Genomic DNA, 18,391 nt, shown 5'->3' on the forward strand with positions numbered 1-18,391 from the left:
ATGTCTACCCATATCACTCATGGGAAGGGTTGCCGCTATAAAAATGATGGTATTACCAAAAATAAATTATTTATTCTCAATGATCCCAACTAAACCGCCGCAAGATTGGTTCAGATCTCTAGATTCATATATGTCCAAATTCCTTTGGAAAAATAAGCCCCCACGTATAAGCTTAAAAACACTACAAAAGACCAAGGATAAAGGAGGATTAGAACTACCTAACTTTCAGCACTACTTCTTAGCCAACAGGCTCCAATTTATCTCAGGATGGCTAAAACATACCCTCTTAGATGAACCTTGGCTAGATGTAGAACAAGCACTTTGCAATAATCTAGAGATTTCAGATCTACCGTTTATCAGCTCAAACATCCAACGACATGAATGCTTCAAAAGCGTCAACATCAGCTCCTCTCTGACAGCGTGGTGGGAGTTTCTGAAGTTGACAGAGTCTCCATTAATCCCATGCAAACGTACACCTATCTGGAACAACCCTGACATATTACAAAACAATAATATGATAAACTTTTCAGATTGGAGTAGTAAAGGAATCAAATATTTAGAACATATACTAGAAGGAACAGAATTTATTTCATTTGACAGACTAGTTACACAATATGGGATCAACAAGAAAAGATTTTTAGAATATCAACAAATTAAATCCATAGTAAAAAAGAGATTTAAACCGGGTCAAGTTGAACTACAAACACCACCAAGTGTGGTTCAATTTCTTACTCTTAAAACCCCCAAATTACTATCCAAAATATACAGAATGCTTTCTAAAACAGATGAATCAATATCACTTCCTATTGCAAAATGGGAAGCGGATTTATCAGTTAACTTAGACCAAAACTTCTGGTCTCAGATTTGCTTAAAAACCTTTCATTTAATTAGAAATCCCAGTCTTCAATTAATTCAATACAAAATACTACATAGAGTGCACTATACAGGTCATCGGATGTTCAAGATGGGCTTTACGTCTACCAACAACTGCTCACACTGCCAAACCAATTCACCGGACAATTATATCCACGCTCTTTGGTTCTGTCCACCAGTTCAGAAGTTTTGGCGTGAGATATGTGAAGACTTATCAAAGTGTCTGAAATGTAACATTCCAACTTCTCCTTTAGTATGTTTGTTGGGCAGCTTAGATAATGTCACTACGGAAAAGAATATAGCCCATATGGTTTTCACTGCCCTATGCATAGCCAAGAAAACAGTCCTCATGAACTGGAAAAATAAAAATAATCTTAATTCTAACCAATATAGAAATTATCTATTAGATTACATTAGTCTTGATACAGCCTCTGCCACCACATCAGATCAATTGCTCTGGGCTCCTTTGATCAGCTCCATCACCTAGTGGGGGTGGGGGGCCATAGTTTGGTCCCACCTTCACTGTTGTGATTGGTGTGGGGGTAGGGACAGGCTTAGGGCGTCGGGGGGTTCCCCAGGAGCATCTTCCTTGGGGGGCTCAACCCGGGGTAGCGGTCATGGCCAATTAGGGGCTCTGTTGGCTCTTAGGTGACGGTTTCCTCGTGGCTGCGTGCAGCGGGGCTAGGGGAGGGTCTGTGCTGACGGACGTGGGTTACTGACCTGGTAGCCTGGCTGCCCCTGGGTGGGTCCGGGATGGGCGTGAGGTTCTGGGGGCGCTCCGTCTCTGGGCTGGGGCCCTGGCCGGGCCTCAGGGGCTTGGGTCCTGGTTGGTGTGTTGCCGAGGTTGTGGGCGGGTGGGTGTATGGGGGCCCGGCCCTGGCGCGGGGTGCCGCCGGTGCATCGAGCCACCTGGGGGGCTCTTCAACTGGTGGGGGAGGTTGTCACATCTTGCAGGAGCTTTCCTCTCTTCAGGAACTCTCTCTGCAGGAGGGGGAGATACAGGAGTGGTGGAGGAAGATCTCAGCCTGGGCGTCTATTGTCTTGTGTAGTCTGGAAGATGAGTGGATGATGGGGTGGGTGCAGTTTTCTCTGTGGTGGGGTCAGGTGAATTGTCCCGGGCTCTGTGGGGCCGGGGGGCGCTGCTGCACTGGGCCCCGGTCCGGATGGGCCTGGGCCCCCTTTCCCTGGCGGGTTGCACAGCATGGGGGTGCCTACTGGGGTCAGCGGGGGAGCTGGCCCAAGGGAGGGGTCACTTGCCCCTCCCTTCCTTCCCTCCCCATCTCCAGCGGCCTCCCTCTTCCTGCTCCACCACAATCACCCACACATGCAGGGCCTTGGGGTAGGGGTGTGTCACCAGGGTGCAGAGGAGACATCCCCCCCCTCTGTCCCCTTCTGGCTGCCTCTGCCTCAATTTTATCCCACAACTTAGACATTCACATTACTCACACTCTCATTACACATACATATAGGATCTTGGAGGTGGGCACGCTACACGGATTCCAAACTACCATCAGGGTGTACACCTCACCCCTGGCGTCGTTGCCCACCTCTCAATTTTAAATACATGTAGACATTGAGGGCTAGCAGGAGGGGCTATATGCTTACCTGCTGCTCTGGCAGGTGGCTCCATGCCCTCCTGGGTTTTAAATGCACCTTAGAACACATATACATCAACAGTACATATGAGCGGGTGGAGGGAGGTTTGGAGTCTTCCTACACCCCCGTTCTCTGCGGCCTGCTGGAGCAGGGGGGCTAGGAGGAGGAGTTGGCCGTCCGACTGGAGTCTGGTGTATGGGGCCTCCCTGCTGCTGCGGAGTCGGGGCGGTCTGCTTCTCCCCACCGCAGGGAAAAGGGTTACACCACCTGAGTCTGGGTGCAGTTTCCCCCTCCAGGGGCAAGGGTACCTAGACTCGGGGCTTAGAGTACGCTTGGGGAGTGTGATTGTGTGTACAGCGTCTCTCTATGTCTGTCTCCACGTTGGGTGAGTGTTGAGCAATTGTATATGAGAGCATGAGGGTGGGAATAGATGTTTGTATCTGTGTGTGCCTGTTTGTCTGTGTCTATATGTCAGGTTGGGTATCAGACGCCACCTCTCTGAGGACATCTCAGGCCCTCCAAGGTTTGGAGGCCCATCTCCCCCCACCACTTCCCCTGCCGGTGGCGGACGCCCTCAGACATCGGTGCGTTGGTGGTTCTCTGTCTCCGGGGGTGGGCGCCCAGGTACCCACCGGCTCACTCCTTGGCGGCTGCTTATTGGGGCCTGGAGCCTGGGGCTCGCTCGGGCCACCTTGGGGATGGGGTGCCCTCGGCCTCACGGCCCGGGGCTCGGCCACTCAGGCACAGCTGGCTGCCGGCGGAGCTCACGGGCACGTCACTGCAACCCCCCCTGGCTTCTGCTCCGCGGCTGCTGAGTGACCCCTCATCTGGGACTCTCCTCAGCTCTTTCTGGGATAGTGGCGCGGCTGCCCCTCTGTTGGTCTTCCTTGGTCTCTTGTGTTCTGGGGGCCTCTGGATGTCTGGAGTCTTGATCTCCTCCATACCTGCTTCATGCCCTGGAGGTCGGGGCAGTGGCCCCCCACACCCTCTAGCAGATCATTACATGAAGGAACCTTTTAAAAACAAGCGCGTTCATGCTCACAGGTGTACACACGGGTGATCACACACACAAATTACACCCTTTTTGGCTCCTACCTCAAAGCACACTGTGCGCTGTCGATCTCACGTGCTGCACAATAATGTTTAATATTTAGTATTTACTGTCATATTCTCATATATCATTGTGATCTTGTTTATTACTCTCGTTTTCTTCTGCTTGCTTTCTTTTTTCTTTCTCAACAGGTGATCCAGGTGATCGATATATGTATTTTTTGTCTGCTTATTCTGTTGGTTTTTGTTTTTTGCCCTTTTTCCCCGTCCCTCTTCTCAGGTTTTTTTCTTTCCCTCTTTCTTTCTCCACATTCTCTCCTCCAGTCAAGTCTGTCCCGTATTCAGCAAGTGAAAATAAAATAAACAATAAAAAGTTGAATCAAATGGACCATTACGGCAAGGCTGGGATGGTCCATTTGGTAAAGTAAATCCGTTGGGCATCTTTCTTCGCCTTTAGACAATAATTCTGATGGCAAAAGAACCAAACGGGACAGGTTTAAAAAAAAAAAAAAAAGAAAAAAAAAAAAAAAAAAAAAAAAAAAAAAAAGGATATCCTATTGTTATCCAGGATGTAAAACAGCGGTCCCCGGCTTCCGCTTCCGGCCGATGGAGTAAGAAGCAGCGAAAGGCAGCTCCGCTAAGATTTTTGATTATCCAAACCTCCTGGGACACATATTGACTTTGATTCAACTATACAAACTCCTCCTGAACAAAGCAAGTCATGAAGAGTAGTCGGAAATACACGCAAAAAACTTTGTCGTCAATTTCTGCTACGTCTGGCAGCGAAGAGCCACAACACGACATGGCGGACGAGAACACACCAATCTCCGTGAGGATCCTTCGGAGCGAATTGCAAGCCTACCGAGACGGTATGATGAATGATATTAAGACGCAGATAGATAATATGCATGAAAACTTACGTGAGGACATTTCCTCACTAAGAGAAGAAGCTAAAGCGGACACCAATAAGCTTCGACATGAGCTATCACAGAAAATAGAGGCACTGCACGAAACTCATGCAGAAACAACAAGTATACAGAAGGACATGGAGCGGGCCCTCTGCGACACTACAGACAGGTTAACAGCTTTGGAGAAAGATCACGAGACCCTAAAGAAAGACTACAATAAACTACACGACAAATGCCTGGATTTAGAAAATAGAAGCCGCAGAAAAAATCTGCGTGTCGTGGGCATTAATGAGGACGCAGAGGGGGGAAACCCCAGCCGTTTCATGGCAGAATTTTTCTCAGAAGTGCTTGGGAAAGAAAATGATGATTCGCTTATTTATGATAGACCGAGCCCACAGAACCCTTGCCCCGAAACCACAGACAGGGGAGCGCCCGAGAGCCATGATAGTCCGCCTTGTTAGGATTCAGAGATTCTTGTAGTGCTACGATATAATCTGCCTTATGATAAATGCAGTAATAACATGTTTTACAGTATTATTTCATCAGTAATATTCCTTACAGGGTTCATATTGCATTGAATATGTTAGTTGTTGGGTCTGTTCCCACAAACCCCGCTAGTTCTAGAGACTTATTCATCATGAAAGAAAAACAAGGCAACAGCGATCGATCGATTACATGCGCAAGGGAGGCCTTTGGCCAAGAACCAGCTCTTGGAGCTCACGCTCCCAACCTGTCTCCAGCCCAAAGTCCTTCAAAGAGCAGCTTCCCTCCCAGCTATTTATTGACAAACTGTTACAGTTCACACAATAGTTTACAACACGTACCTCCCCTCTTAACCCCCCTTGGTTACAAAGACGAGGCATGTATATGTGTGTGTGTGTGTGTGTGTGAGTGAGAGAGACCTCCTGCTGGGCAGGAAGCTTACATCAAACAGACCTTCCAGATAGGATGTGTCTGTAATCAAACATTACAGCCCCTCACCCAAAAACTCAAGAATCTGGGGAGGGGGACTGTGGAATTGCTTTACAATGTAGAAATGGATGGTAAGCATAAAAATGACAAACATTTAACAATCCACTCTAACATTAGTCATCACATTGACCTTTCTATTCACAGGTTGAGTTCATTCTATACACAATGCATAACTGTGCTTGTTTAGAGTTGATGTTCCATCCAAGAGGGTTTTAAGCTTCACTGGTGAGAGTGTTCAGGTGATACATGTTGAGGGAAGATGAGAACATAGCAGGTTAATTGCATGCATGCTTACAATACACATATTAATCTAGTAGCAGGCCTGAGCGAAGGCCCAAGTGTCTTCTGCTCCTTGAGACTTGCTGCAATTTAGTCTACTTAGTGATTGATGACGGGGGTCCATTAATAGCTTTTAGGGGCCCTGGAGCTTGAAGTTTATTACCTTAAAAGGCAAGTGATATAGAAAAGAGAAGTTATATGTCTGTTTATAGTTATTAAGATGTACATGATGTACCCCTGTCTGTAAACAATGTATTTTTGACCTGTATTTGATGTGTACGTGGGGGCGTGATCCTCTATGCTATAAAACCAGAGTCCAGTGTATTTTTGTCAGAGCAAACAAGCCATATGCTGATGGTTGTTCTCCGGTGTCAATAAACTCATCGTTTGATTGCACTTTTCTGGAGCCTCCGTTGTTTGTTGTCTGTTCTGCAGTTGATCGATCTCGCTTCATTTGCACTACTACACCGACAGAGAGAAGATTCTACGCTTGTCCAGGGAAAAAGGCCGCCTCTTCTACAAAGGATCACCTGTACACATCTTCCCTGACATGAATCCCGAGGTCAGCAAACTTCGAGCATCATTCAACCCCGTGAAAGGGAAACTGCAGAATGCTGGCATCCCGTACAGTCTGTACTACCCCGCGAAGCTGACTATAACGGTGGACAATGCTAAGCACTCATTCACAGATCCGCGCGAGGCAGAGAAGTTCGTCAGTACCCACGTCCAGAATCTACCGCTCAGGAGGGATAGTGAGTGCCATCTCTACAAACAACATGACCCAGGAGGGAATAGTATATAATAATAGACAATCTTAAGGAGTTTAGTGGTAAGTCTGATGTCTACAGCCTATTGGTACCTCTACTGAAAGAGCGCCACAAAATCTTGTCAACTTTGTAACATGGAACTGTAGGGGACTCAGGGGGCCAGTGAAACGAGGAAACATTTTAGCTCACTTAAAAAAAGTAAATGCGGACATAATCTTTTTGCAAGAAACGCATCTAAAAGTACAAGACCACAACAGATTACGATGCAAATGGATAGAACAAATATTTCACTCTACGTTTAATGCTGGAAGCAGAGGCACAGCCATACTGATCAAAAAATCAGTACCATTTACGGCAGATAAAATACTACCAGACACTCAGGGTAGATATGTTATTGTATCTGGCAAACTTTATGGTCATTTAGTTATGTTAGTAAATATTTACGCTCCAAATGTGGACGATGAGCAATTTATACGGTCGATAATATCGAAGCTTCCGGATATCGATACTCATCAATTAATCATAGGAGGTGATTTTAACTTGGTGTTAAATACTAACCTTGATAGATCATCAAGTAAACCAGCCAGAATATCTAAATCGGCAAAGGCCATCCAGGAATTTATGGGAAATTATGGAATAATTGATCCGTGGAGAGTTCAGAATCCTAATGTGCGACAATATTCATTTTATTCTCCAGTCCACCAGACATATACCAGGATAGACTTTTTTTTAATCGATTCTAAATTTCTACCGTCAGTAAAACACTGTGAATATGGCACAATAATGTTGTCGGATCACAGCCCCCTCCTTTTGCAACTAGCCCTCGGGTTCAATCACGCAACAAAGATATGGAGATTTGATAATAGTTTATTATCAAATAAACAGAGGATAGAAGACATCTTCGGGTAGACGCGAAGACAACCAAATTGATTTCTACCTGTCAATTAACAACACTCCGGATATTACCAAGTCTACCTTGTGGGAAGCGCTAAAAGCGTACATTCGGTGGCAGTTAATTTCCCGGAAGAGTCTAATGAATAAACAACAAATGGTAAATGGCCTGTATTTATACAGCGCTTTACTAGTCCCTAAGGACCCCAAAGCGCTTTACATTACATTCAGTCATCCACTCATTCACATACTGGTGATGGCAAGCTACATTGTAGCCACAGCCACCCTGGGACGCACTGACAGAGGCGAGGCTGCCGGACACTGGCGCCACCGGGCCCTCTGACCACCACCAGTAGGCAACGGGTGAAGTGTTTTGCCCAAGGACACAACGACAGAGACTGTCCGAGCCGGGGCTCGAACCGGCAACCTTCCAATTACTAGGCGAACTCCAAACTCTTGAGCCACGATCGCCCCCCAACAAAGAGAAGAAGAAAGTCGTAGAAAAGACAGGATACAGGAAGTAGACAGACAACACACGGTGCGGCCCTCAACAGTCTTGTCCCTGCAAGCTGATTTAGAATTGATGTATACTACAAGAACAGTTAAGCTTCTAACCAAGGCAAAATATAAATATTATGAACAAGGGGAAAGGATGGGTAAAGTTCTAGCACAACAAATCAAGAGACAAGCAGCAACAAGATTGATCACAGAAATTCGCACCAATACGGGACAAATAACGAGGGACCCAAAGGAGATAAATAGTATATTCAAAAGTTTCTATGCAGACTTATACACCTCAGAATCAAAAAGAACCCTGCACTATTTGAGATGTTCTTCAACAAGTTTAGTGTACCTGTGATCAACCCAGACAAAGTAGAACAACTCGAAAAATCCATAACTATACAAGAGATACGGCAGGCTATAGATAATTTACAGAACTCCAAGGCTCCGGGTCCAGACGGTTATACTTCAGAATTTTACAAGGCCTTTAAAGACCAGATCTCACCTGTAGCTGTTGGTATGATGACGTTGTATATAATTTGGATTATTTCTTTATCTTGTCAAGATCCATGTCATGATTGTAAATTGTTTAAGCTGTACATTACTTTATGTTTGTTTTGTAGTCAACATTTTGGTGCTTTTATTTTGAAAGTCGAGTTCTCTTACAAGTTGCGCTAGTTTTCCTCTTTGGGTAGAAAGAAGAAAACCACCTGTAAGCGCGCAGAAAGGATGGTTTTTACTCAAAGACATGTTAAGCGGACTTTAACTACACAGGAAACCTCAGAAGAACGGCGGCTAATTCCCTTTTTGCAGCATGCAGCCAACGAGGTATTTATTGATTTATCGTGTTTGTTGTACAGAGTTATTTTTAGTGCTGTGTCTTACGCTGAGTTTTATTTTGTTAATACTGTATAGTTTTCACGGTGGCTTTGGAGAGAAGTCTTCAAATAAACCAGTGACAGAAAACCACTTGCGTCTGCCTGTGCTTCGAGGGAATTATAGTGAAAACTCGGACTGTTCGTCGGCGCAAGCGGCCACTAATTGACGATGCGGCAACTTCAAAGCATCAGCGGGCTTGTTACTACATGTCTACAGCGCAGCAGAGCTGACAAGAACTGGCAGATAAGCTGAAATTACTATATGCATATGGTGATATAACACATGCACAAGGGCAGTGTTTTAAGGAAAGTCTTTAAGTTAAGTGGCCTAAGAAGGGACTTTTGCAAACATTGCTGAAGAATACTGTGTGTTTGATAACTACTGTGGTGTATAGTACCTCTTCTTTTGTTGTGTAAGCTACAGTTCTTTTTATTTTGAAGATTTTAAGGTAAAAGTGCATTTGGGAAGCAATAAGTGAAGGTTTTGGATGGAAATTCTTGAACTGGTTTGAAGTTTATTATCAGGTGTATTTTTGTAAGATAACACTTCCATTTGAACTGTGTTATTTTTGTGCCATTTACATATGAGTAAGTGTTAAACATTGAGGCTTGGTGAACCATCTACATTTCTTATTTCTAAGTGGTTGATTAAGAAGTGCTGTAAAATGTCAGAACCAAGCGAGCCTACAGTTCAGTTTAATGACGGTGCAGACTTTCACGATCAGCCTGAAGAAGGTCAAGTGTATGGTGCTGAAGCTCAGCAAGAGGAAGTGCAGCAGCCAAGACGAAGTGAAAGAATCAGAACTCTAACAGAGAAAGGCAAAGAAATGCAAGATGAGAAAATTAAAGCACTCCAGCAAAGGTTTAACTATATATATGACAAATGGAAAACACAAGTTAAATCTGCAAGACAATTCTTATCACGGACTACAGAGACCTTATCTGAGGACTTGCTTAATGATATTATAAGTGATGTCACAGGTCTTTCTGCAGATGTCCAGCGTGTCTATGAAGAGCTACGAAAGATCTCTGCTCCAGACCAGGTCACGCGCCGTAGAGTGGATCGGTGTGTAGAGATTTCTACATTTGTTGTATCCAGAGCCTCAAGTAGGGTGCATGGAAAGTCTCCAGAAAAGGAGGAGCAAGACTGGCCAGAAGCAGGCTCTCTCTTTCATTCAAGCACCTGCAATTCAGGTTCTGTTGTTTCCATTTTGAAAGGCACCTCAGTACTTTCAAGCAGGTCTTCTGCAAGACGACAAGATGCTGCTGCTGATGTTGCTGCAAGTCAAGCTGTTCTCAAAGTGTTACAAGAACAAGAAAAGGAACAGTTAGAAATTGAGCGTCTAGAAGCTGAAGCTAAGAAGAAGATAGCTGAGCAGGAGGCAGCAGCAGTAAAACGTCGGTTAGAAAGAGAGGCAGAAGAGGTAAAACGAAGAATGCAGAGAGAGGAAGAGGAAGCTAAAATTAAGGCTCAACTAGAGGAAGAGCACGTAGCTCTACAAAGGACTCTGGAGGAAAAACGGAGGAAATTACAGCATCTGGAGGCAATGAAGGATCTCAGTGCAGCAAGGGCAAGAATGCTGGTGTACGATCAAGAGAATGACAAAGAAGAAGAGCAAAAGGACGTACTGCAACCTGAGATTGTAGTGGATAATAAAGTTTGTGCTCCCACAGGCTCTTTGCCCCAGTGTATGCCTCCTGCACCACAAGTTGTGACCACTTCTTCAAATGACAGCACTGCAGAACTCGTCAAAGTGCTGGCAGGAGCTTTGAGTGCCAACCGAATTCCAATTCCTGAACCTACAGTATTCAGTGGGGATCCATTGAAATACAGTGACTGGAAAATCTCCTTTGAAACGCTGATAGATCAAAAGAGCATTCAAGACAAGGAGAAAATCTACTACCTTCGCCGGTATGTAAGTGGACAAGCTAAGAAAGCAATCGATGGCTATTTCCTTCTTGGAACTGAATCAGCCTATTCTGCAGCAGTTGAGATTTTGGAGGAAAGATATGGAAACCCATTCACGATTGCAAAGGCATATAGAGACAAGCTTCAGACATGGCCCAAGATAGGCTCCAAGGACAGCTTTGAACTCAGAGAGTTTTCTGACTTTCTCCGTAGTTGTGAAGCCGCCATGGTCCATATTAAGGCACTGGAAATCTTGAATGACTGTAATGAAAACAGAAAAATTTTGTCAAAGTTACCAGATTGGCTAACAGCAAGATGGAATAGACAAGTTATTGAAATAGAAGAAGCGACTAATCAATTTCCCTCCTTCAGCCAATTTGTGAAGTTCTTGACAAGAGAGGTGAAAATTGCTTGCAACCCTCTCACATCGCTGCAGGCACTGAAAGAAGATGGAGCTGAAAAAAACAAATCCTCAAGACATTTCAACCTTGCAGCGAAGACACTGATCACAAGTTCCAGTGAAAAAAATGCTGATACATGTCTTTTCTGCAAAAGGACTGGACATACATTGCACCAATGCAGGAAGTTCGTGGAGAAAGCAGTTAATGATAGAGTTAAATTCATTCAAATGGAAAAGTTGTGCTTTGGTTGTCTGAAGTACGGTCATCACTCAAAGAGTTGCATCAGTAGGAGTGTTTGTGACAAGTGCCAGAAGCGTCATCCTACCTGTTTGCATGAAGAACGAACCAAAGAGAAGCAAAAACCACCACAGGCCAAGCAAAATCGGAATCATGAAACTTCGAGTGAGGTTCATGAAGAAGTACAACTAGCACAGGATCACGAAATGACCAGAACTGCTACTTCAAATACAGTAATGCTTCATGGAGCTAAAACACAAACAGCTGCAATAGTTCCAGTGTGGCTTTCCCGCACAACACAACCAGCACAAGAAGTCCTTGTGTATGCTTTATTGGATTCGCAGAGCGACACAACATTTGTGTTGAGTGAAGTAGCAGAAACCTTACAGATAAATAGAGAACAAGTCAAGCTTAAGCTTTCTACCATGACGTCAACAACTACAGTTGTGAGTTCTCAAAGAGTAAGTAACCTACAAGTCCGTGGCTTTTACTCCAGCAAGAGAATCTCCTTACCACCAGTGTACACGCGTGATTTCATCCCAGCTAACAGAACTCACATCCCAACTAATGAAACTGCAGAGGCGTGGCCCCATCTAGAACACTTACAGTCAGAAATTGCACCTCTGCAGGACTGTGAAGTGGGTCTGCTTATCGGATATGACTGTTCACAAGCCCTGCTTCCGAGAGAAGTTGTGTTTGGCAAAGAGAACGAGCCTTATGCACAACGTACAGACCTTGGATGGAGTATTGTTGGTAATGGGAACCCTTGTGTTGATTATGGGGACGCAATCGGAATCAGTCATCGCATAGTTGTGAGACAAGTGATACCAGATGTTGAGTCTTCTGTCAACCTCAAAAGGGTAGTGCATTATGTGAGCCAAACCAAAGTAAAGGAAGTAACTCCCTCAGACATCATAAGGATCTTGGAATCAGACTTCTCAGAAAGAACTGGAGATGATATTGTGTCTCAAGATGATCTCAAGTTCCTGACAAAGTTGAGAGAAAACATTGTGCAAAATGATACAGGTCACTTTGAAATGCCGCTGCCATTTAAAGAAGACAGGCCTAAATTACCCAACAACAAGATATGTGCCATACATCGCTTGAAGTGCCTGGAAAGGAGACTAAAGAAAGACCAACAGTACTACAGAGACTACGTAAGCTTCATGAATGACATCATTTCATGTGGTGATGCAGAGAAAGTCCCTGATGAAGAAAATGATGAGAAATTGGCTTGGTATATTCCACATCATGGGGTTTATCATCCACAGAAACCAGGGAAAATACGTGTGGTATTTGACTGCTCTGCCAAATTCCAAGAAACATCTCTCAACGACCATCTACTCACTGGTCCAGATTTAACGAACACAGTGGTGGGTGTCCTTTGTCGCTTTCGAAAAGGTTCTGTTGCAATCATGTGCGACATTGAGAGAATGTTCCACCAGTTTCATGTCAAAAGGGAAGATCAAGATTATTTGAGATTCCTATGGTGGGAGAATGGCAACTTGGAAACCTCACCATCAGTTTACAGAATGAAGGTTCATTTGTTTGGAGCGGCTTCGTCGCCTGGCTGTGCCAATTTTGGCCTAAAACATCTGGCAACACAAGGACAAGGTCAGTTCAACGAAGAAACTATACATTTCATCCAAAGGAATTTCTACGTAGACGATGGATTGGCAAGTGTTCCGACTGAGAAGGAAGCCATCCAGCTTGTCAAGGAATCACGAGAGCTTTGTAGTATCAGACGATTGAGGCTGCATAAGTTTGTTTCCAACAGCGAGAATGTCATGGCAACCATTCCACAAGAAGAGCGTGCCACAATCAGGGATTTGAACATGGCTTTGGACTTACCACATATGGAAAGAGCTCTTGGAGTAGAGTGGTGTGTCACGTCTGACTCATTCAAGTTCAGAGTTCAAGTGAAATCCAATCCACTAACAAGAAGAGGTGTGCTCTCTACTGTGGCCTCTATATATGACCCCTTGGGATTCATCGCACCCTTCGTCCTTGTAGGGAAACAAATTCTCCAGCAAATGTGTAAAGAAAGGATTGGCTGGGATGAGGAGCTTCCAGAAATCCTAAAACCTCAGTGGGAGTCCTGGATTAGAGACCTTCCCAACCTGACTAAAATGCAAGTCAAAAGATTCTTCTTACCTTCAGATTTTGGTAATGTCAAAAGGTATGAACTTCACCATTTTTCAGATGCCAGTTTCTCAGGATATGGTGTATGTACTTACCTGCGAGCCATCAGTGAATCTGATGAAGTACATTGCTCTTTGGTAATGGGAAAATCCAGAGTTTCCCCAGTCAGCGTTACTACGATACCAAGACTGGAACTCACTGCAGCAGTTGTTGCAGCCCGAACCAGTGACATGCTTCGCAGTGAACTGGAAATCCAGGATCTTCAGGAATTCTTCTGGACAGATTCCACTGTTGTTCTTGGCTACATAAACAACGATGCCAGAAGGTTTCAGGTATACGTAGCAAATCGCATACAGAGGATCAAGTCAAGTACAAACCCTGAACAATGGGGTTATGTCGCTTCAGAAGATAATCCAGCTGATCATGCCTCTCGAGGTTTGACTGCTGAGCGACTTAGGACCTCAAATTGGTTTACCGGCCCAACATTTCTTTGGCAAAAAGAACTTCCTGGCAGACAATGCAAGGTGGGAGAAATCAAGGAGGATGATCCTGAACTCCGCAAGGTGATTGTGTGTAACACTAAGTTAAAGGAAGACAGATCATTGTTGGATAACTTCAAGAAATTCTCTGACTGGTCAAGGTTATCGAGAGCAGTTGCCAGACTGAAACGATACATCAGAATGCACAAAGGTATTCAGCAAAGAACAAGTGATAGCACAAGTCTAGAGGAGAGAAAAGAAGCAGAACTTGTTATTATCAAGTTGGTTCAGGAAGAAGCATTCTTAGATGAGATAAAGAGCTTGAAACGAAAGACGGTAGTTGAAAACAGTCCACTGTGCAAGTTAAATCCTTTCTTGGATGAAGAAGGGATCTTAAGAGTGGGAGGACGTTTAAGTCAAACCACGTTGCACCCTCATGTGAAGCACCCAGCAATTCTGCCAAAGAATAGCCACGTAGCAGCTTTACTAATCAAGCATTTTCACGAAAGAATCCATCATCAAGGACGTGGAATGACAATGAATGAACTGAGAGCGAATGGTTGGTGGATCCTGGGATGCAGTGGTGTAGTTTCATCACATATTTTTAAATGTGTGACCTGCAGGAAGTACAGAAGATCCACTGAAGAGCAAAAAATGGGTGACTTGCCACAAGATAGGACAGCAACAACACCGCCTTTTACTTATGTCGGCATGGACTGCTTTGGTCCAATCTATGTTAAGGAAGGAAGAAAGACTCTCAAAAGATATGGTCTTTTGTTTACCTGTCTATGTTCAAGAGCCATACATATAGAAGTGGTTGATGACATGACAACTGATGCGTTTCTCAATGCTTTAAGGGCATTCATTGCCATAAGAGGAAATGTTCGACAGCTGAGATCCGACCAAGGAACAAATTTTGTTGGTGCCAGGAGAGAGTTCATGGAGTTAATGAAAGGAATGGATCAAGAAAAGACTAAGACTCTAGGATGTGAATTTCTCATGAACCCTCCAACAGCAAGCCATATGGGAGGTGTCTGGGAGCGTCAAATAAGGACTATAAGAAGTGTTCTTACCGCTATTCTCGATCAGTCATCACAAAGGCTTGACTGCACCTCCTTAAGAACCTTTCTGTATGAGGTCATGGCTATCATCAACAGCAGACCACTCACGACTGAACATTTGAATGATCCATCAGGCCCTGAACCGTTGACTCCAAACCACATCTTAACAATGAAGTCCAAGATCATTCTGCCCCCGCCTGGAGAGTTTGTCAAAGAAGATGTTTATCTTAGGAAAAGATGGCGTCGAGTGCAGTGTTTGGCTAATATGTTTTGGACCCGATGGAAGAAAGAATATCTTCTAAATTTACAAGAGCGACAAAAGTGGCGGAAGAACAGAAGGAACATCAAGGTTGACGACATTGTCCTTCTACAAGATGATCTGGCACCACGCAATGAGTGGAAGATGGCTAGAGTCACAGAAGTTTATCCAGGATCAGATGATCGAGTGAGGAGAATAAAGTTGCTCGTCAGTGATAATACACATGACAAAGGAGGGAGTCGCACAGCTAAAACTGTTTTTCTTGAGAGACCTGTTCAAAAAGTGGTTACTCTCTTAGAAGCAGACTAAATGGTTGTTTGCTGGAAGTTACCTGACAAAGGGTTGATAATGAGACTCTGTTTGTTGATAAGTAGAAATTCTTGTTTGCAGAGACTATTTCATTAGAGAAATCCCACGTAAAGATTTGTGTGATTTGGTGGGAGTGTAGCTGTTGGTATGATGACGTTGTATATAATTTGGATTATTTCTTTATCTTGTCAAGATCCATGTCATGATTGTAAATTGTTTAAGCTGTACATTACTTTATGTTTGTTTTGTAGTTAACATTTTTTTGCTTTTATTTTGAAAGTCGAGTTCTCTTACAAGTTGCGCTAGTTTTCCTCTTTGGGTAGAAAGAAGAAAACCACCTGTAAGCGCGCAGAAAGGATGGTTTTTACTCAAAGACATGTTAAGCGGACTTTAACTACACAGGAAACCTCAGAAGAACGGCGGCTAATTCCCTTTTTGCAGCATGCAGCCAACGAGGTATTTATTGATTTATCGTGTTTGTTGTACAGAGTTATTTTTAGTGCTGTGTCTTACGCTGAGTTTTATTTTGTTAATACTGTATAGTTTTCACGGTGGCTTTGGAGAGAAGTCTTCAAATAAACCAGTGACAGAAAACCACTTGCGTCTGCCTGTGCTTCGAGGGAATTATATCACCCCTGTTACTAGAAGTATATAATGAGGCGCTGGACAAAAGAGCCCCACCGCCGACTCTATATCAGGCAAGCATCTCTTTGATCTATAAAAAAAAAAAGATCCTTTAGACCCGGCTTCATATAGACCGATCAGCTTAATTAATGTAGATAATAAGATACTTGCAAAGATTTTAGCAACATGCCACGGTCATGCCAACAATTATATCTCAGGACCAAACAGGATTTATTAAAGACAGGCAGCTGTTTTTTAATATTAGAAGACTTTTAAACATTATCTATACGCAAGACAAGCATAATCCTGATCCTGAAATTTTGCTTTCTTTGGACTTGGAGAAGGCCTTCGACAGGGTCGAGGTTTGGATTTGGCCCTAAATTTATTTCTCTGGTTAAACTACTCTACATCCAACCAAAAGTGTCAGTACAAACAAACAATGTCCACTCCGACTACTTCGATCTGAATCGCTCAACAAGACAAGGCTGTCCTCTTTCACCTCTTCTACTGCGCTCAGCAGATAAATATACAGGGATCAGAAGGGGAAAAGCAGAACATAAAGTCTCGCTTTATGCAGATGATTTACTACTGTATATTTCTAACCCTGCAAAATCAGTCCCAGTCATCATGGAGACTTTGCAGAATTTTGGAGAAGTGTCAGGATACAAATTGAATTTATCTAAAAGTGTGCTGTTCCCAGTCAACTCTAAAGCAATAGGTAACCCAAGTAGTTTCAATACCTTACCATTTCGGGTTTCTAATCAGTTCCAATATCTTGGAATAAATATCACTCAGGATTATTATGGTTTATTCAAACATAATCTCTCTAAATTATATGATGAAACAAAAAATAACATAGACAGATGAATTAATCTACCGATTTCACTAGCAGGGAGGGTAAACATTGTTAGAATGAATATTCTTCCCAAATTCTTATTTTTATTTCAGTGTATCCCTATTGTGATTAATAAAGCCTTTTTAAATAAATTAGACTCCTTAATATCCTATTTCATATGGAACAGAAAGAATCCAAGAATCAAGAAGGGCTACCTGCAGAGACCGCCATGTCAGGGAGGGATGGGATTACCATGCTTCCGTCTGTATTATTGGTCATGTAATGTTCGTTCCATGTCGTTTTGGTTGCACACTGAGGGGGCCGACTGGACAACGATGGAGAATGAAAGCTGTTACCCCTCCTCATTAGAAGCTATGATCTATTCAGCTCTCCCTATCCCTAAACATGACTTTAAGAATCCTGTAGTCTCTCATACAATTAAAATCTGGACACAGATAAGGAAACATTTCGGGTGGAGGGAAGCCTCCATACGAACTCCACTCACGAATAACGCAACATTCACACCATCACTTTCAAACATTTCATTTCTCCAATGGAACCACAAGGGGCTGCACTCAATAAAGGATTTATTCATCAACAAGGTTTTTCCCACATTTCGGCAACTGCAAGAGAAATTTGACTTACACAGTAATGACTTTTCCAAATACTTACAGATCAGAAGTTTTGTGAGGAGGCTTTTTCCATCTTTTCCGGATCGGCCTCCAGACTCTGCCTTAGATAACTTATTTCAGTTTGATCCACTCAAGAAAGGACTGATAACAAAAATTCACAATGCATTGTCACAAGTGGATGGAACTGTCACACTTGACTATCTGAGAGAGGCCTGGCAGTGTGACCTTGGTACAAGAATCACAGACAGTCAATGGACAAAAGCCCAGGAAAATGTAAACTCTTCCTCCATCTGTATTCGTCATGGACTCTTACAGTTTAAAGTGCTACATAGACTCCATTTATCAAAGTTGAAACTGTCAAAGATGTTCCCCAATGTAAACTCGTCCTGCGAAAGATGTAAACGGCAACCTGCTTCACTGGCGCATATGTTTTGGAATTGTCCCTGTATAGCAACATATTGGAATAATGTCTTTCATATCTTGTCTAAAATTCTAAAAAAAACACTTAAGCCAGACACAATCTGTGCTTTATTTGGAGTGAAGCCGGTTGTTGTAGAGCTGTCAGCCACCCAACATAATGTAATACGTTTTGTGACACTGCTGGCACGCCGTTTAATTCTACTAAATTGGAAGCAAAAGGTGCCCCCTACCACATCAGCATTAACACAAGATGTATTGAGACACTTGCAGCTGGAAAGAATTAAACTCGTATTAAGGGGGAGGTTGGAGGAATTCCATTCAACCTGGCAACCTTTTCTAGACCTCTTCAATACTGTACAGATATAAAT

This window comes from Pelmatolapia mariae, linkage group LG18 (genome assembly GCF_036321145.2).
Source record: "Pelmatolapia mariae isolate MD_Pm_ZW linkage group LG18, Pm_UMD_F_2, whole genome shotgun sequence".
Classification (NCBI taxonomy): domain Eukaryota; kingdom Metazoa; phylum Chordata; class Actinopteri; order Cichliformes; family Cichlidae; genus Pelmatolapia; species Pelmatolapia mariae.